This window comes from Cervus elaphus, chromosome 30, assembly GCF_910594005.1.
Source record: "Cervus elaphus chromosome 30, mCerEla1.1, whole genome shotgun sequence".
Classification (NCBI taxonomy): domain Eukaryota; kingdom Metazoa; phylum Chordata; class Mammalia; order Artiodactyla; family Cervidae; genus Cervus; species Cervus elaphus.
In genome coordinates this window covers 34,781,815-34,785,580 of record NC_057844.1, presented here as the reverse complement: position 1 = coordinate 34,785,580, position 3,766 = coordinate 34,781,815, and positions in this window count along the sequence as shown.

Here is a 3,766-nt window from a genome sequence, read left to right as displayed (position 1 = left end):
CTTCACAGTGTGTGTTACTTTCTTTAATCCTCACAACTCTTTTTAAGTTTAGTACTGTTTTTCCCCCAGTTGCTGGTGATAAAAAAAAAAAAGGTTCAGATGAGTCAAGTCACAGGTCACCCAGTATCTACTAAAATTAAACTCAACTGGACCCTAACATTTCAACATCAGTTTCACTTTGGAAAACTTTGATCTGTGTCTCATTGCACCTGCATCACCTGTTTACCTGATACCTGCACAGACGGGCTGATGCCTACGTGAAAGATGGAGAAACCAAAGTCAAGGGGAGTTTTGTCATCCACCAAGATAGCCCCATGAGCTGGTGGGGGCTCGCTGCTGCCCAGCCCGTGTGCCCACCTCACAGGAGAGGCGAGGGACCGGGGGTAGGGTGGAGCTTCACCAAGTCACTGCTCACAGGCGCCATCCTCAGCTGTGTGATCTGCATATGAATACGGTGGACATACACATTGAACCCATGAATGCTTTGGTTTTGTGGCTTTACTTACATGGTAGAATGCCTTCATCACACCGAACACCAGGTGTTGGTTTTGATGTCTGTTTTACTGATCGGTCCCGTTAGAATCCCCACACGGCACAAGACGTGGTGGGACCAACACCATTGCAACTTTCCCATTAAAGGATTTATGACTAGAAATACAGCATCAGTTTCATTTTCCAGTCTCAGAACTGAGAGAAAAGTGAAGTCTTTATTTATAATGCTGTCTTAACAAGGTGTTAACAATGCAACCTACTCCTAACAGTTCCTTAATATTTAAATTACTGGTATTATAAACATTTGAAATTATTAATACAAAATAAAATACAAATTAAAATTTTAAAAATACAGTGTGTCCTAATCAGTTAAGAGCAAACTCAACTCTGAATATAACACTCCAGTTTCAGGGGATTGGGAGGGTGGGGGCTTAGATTATTTAAATAAGTATTTGCCTTTTCCATTTAGTTAAGTCCTGATTTTTAAAATTAATGTCTGCTTTCTTGCTGTGACACTCCTGTTGTCATAGTAGTGTTGTCATTTTTATTTCATATTTACTCTCTTATACCATGTTTGTGTAAAAAAAGTCTTCCAACCCAGTTGATGTAGATGGGTTCTCATAGAATGTGTGTACATGTCCAAAAAAAAGTCGATGATAAAGCAAAATAAAAAAAAAAGGAATCAAAGGACGGGGAATAGACCATTTTAAATAAAAGGTGTAAGTCCAAACTTTTGTTTCTAGCTCCTTTCTCCCGAGTGATGAGGGATTTCTCCTTGGTTACAAGACAGACTTTCAGATGGGCTGTATTCTAGAATGTACTACATAAACCTACCTTAAGTACATTATACAGTGTAGTTTAAATCTGCACTGAAGGGGCAAGGCCGTGCTAGGAGCACCCGGCAACGAGGCACATACATGGAGAGCACTACACGCCAAGTGGATACGATCACAGAGTATTGGTTGATATTTTAGGGACCTTGAAAAACAGTCTTTATTTCTTTTCCAATTTCCTAACCGACTGAGAAGCAGACACAAGTCAAAAAATGAAGATCAACATGTCAGCCTTAATAGTAAATTTAGACCTTTCAGTGGAGGAAACGTGAACCCTTCCCCTCTCAACCCCTCACAGGCTCCGCAGCTCCTACAGGGCTCAGGGCTCCCTCGGGCACCCGTCAGGTCAGTCTCCACTCGTGGGGGACAGGGGAGCAGGGTGGGAGCTCTTCTGAAGAGCAGAGCCATCCCCAGCATGAAGCCAGCGAGGCTGGGTTGCTTGTACTGTTTGTCCCTGCCGTTCCCCGATCTAACACGTCGCAGCTCACTGGGCTTCAACCTTCTCTGTGTTATAACTGCCACTGCACGCTGGCTGTGGTTGAGGAGCCAGGTGAACGTTGGGTCGGGCATAACAAGCAGGTGGAACAAGAGGGTGAGGAGGGCATGGAGCAGAGAGCGGATTCTGAGCTGAGCAGTCAGTGCAGCTCCGGTGTTTGTCCTGGGCTTTGTATCCAGGGCCTTGACAAACACAAGAGAAAGCAGCAGAGATTTTAAACATGTGGTTCTTCTTTTCAAATGTAATGTAACTCATGTTGGCTCTGGTATCCATGTCCCTCCAGGCTCTCCCACGCCTTGACAGCGTGGGCCTGGGATCGGCTTCCTAAGCAATGGAGGACGGATGACATTTTAGACCAAATGTGGCAAAACAAGATCAGTGGAGAAGCTCTAGAAGTCAGGGGTTTAGGAAACTCCACCTGCAGTTAGGAAGCTCCAGCTCCTGCCCGTGGGCAGGCGTCCCGCAGGCCACAGACTGTGGCCCCGATAGCCGGTCAACTCCTGGAAGGAGACCTCTTCCCACATGGTGTCTGCGTGTCTCCCGCTGACTCCAGGCTCTGGTGGAACCCTGAGCAATACGTGACTAGCTAAGTCTTGTCTACTTGCCATTTTCTACTCTTTTATCCTTGAGGTCGACAAAACGCTGGAAGGACATAGGATGTCGACTGGCACTGATGGAAAGATACCCACTGGTCCCCAAAACTAACCTGTAAACTACTTCTCTTTATTTGACTAAACGCTACGTGAACGTCTTCCCAGAATCATTCTCGGGCCTTCATCTGTTCCCCCTGGTGGCTGTGGACCACTCGGGCCTCCTGCCAACACAGAGCCCACCTCCATGGGCAGAAGGCCTGTTCCAACCCCTTCCCCGGGAGCAGCTGCTCACACACCAGTTGGCAGTCTCCAGTTTCCTTTTAATAAGAAATGCAAAATAGGGTAAAAGGCGTAAAATAATAGTAATAATAAAAATAGTTTGGGTCCAAAATTCCTTAGCCTGAACTTCAAAATCTAAAAGTTTCAAATAATGAAAACTTCCCAAATCCATCTGCTGTAAATTCTGGGCAGCAAAACCTGATCTAAGTTTAGATGAGGCTGTTTCTCAGGTCTGTGTAGTTTAGGGTGGGTAGGTGTTCATGGTTTCACTGTGTTTCATTAAAGGGGGCGGCCCAACCCCCACCCCCAATGGAAAAGCCTCATTAAACCCAGTTTATACTCACTGGTGTTAACTTTCTAAAATCCAAATTCTGAAATACATTTGGATGCAAGGGCTTCATGTAAAGGACTGCGAACCTATAATTTTTCTGTTAAAGGAAGTCTAGAAAAAATACAAAACTCCAACTACATCAACTATCACAAAGGCCAAAATTTTCTGTGTACATTTTAATATCTGAAAGCAATAAAATACATTCCAAGTGTTGAATCTCAGTTTAAAAGTAGCAAGAACTTAAAAGTCCCAGATAGCTGGAGATCCAGCATTTGGGGGGCCCCGGGACAGAGAACCCCAAGTTTGGTGTGTAGGATTTGAAAACTTGTGCCTCAGGTATAAGAGGAACATTGCCCACCTGTTAGGGCTGTGTGAACTAGTCCCAGCACACAGCCCTTCCCTGAGGCAAGGTCAGCATCCATCCAGCCTCTACTACAGAATAATTCTATTTCATATATTTCCAAATACATATGTGTATCACATATATTGAAGCTCCAATACTTTGGCCACCTGATGCAAAGAGTCAACTCATTGGAAAAGACCCTGATGCTGGAAAATATTGAAGGCAAAAGGAGAAGGGGGCAACAGAAGATGAGATGGTTGAACAGTATCATGACTCAATGGACATGAATTTGAGCCAATTCCAGGAGACAGGGGAGGCCAGGGAAGCCTTGCATGCTCCAGTCCATGGGGGGGTTGCAAGGAGTCAGATACAATTTAGCAACTAAACAACAACAAAAGT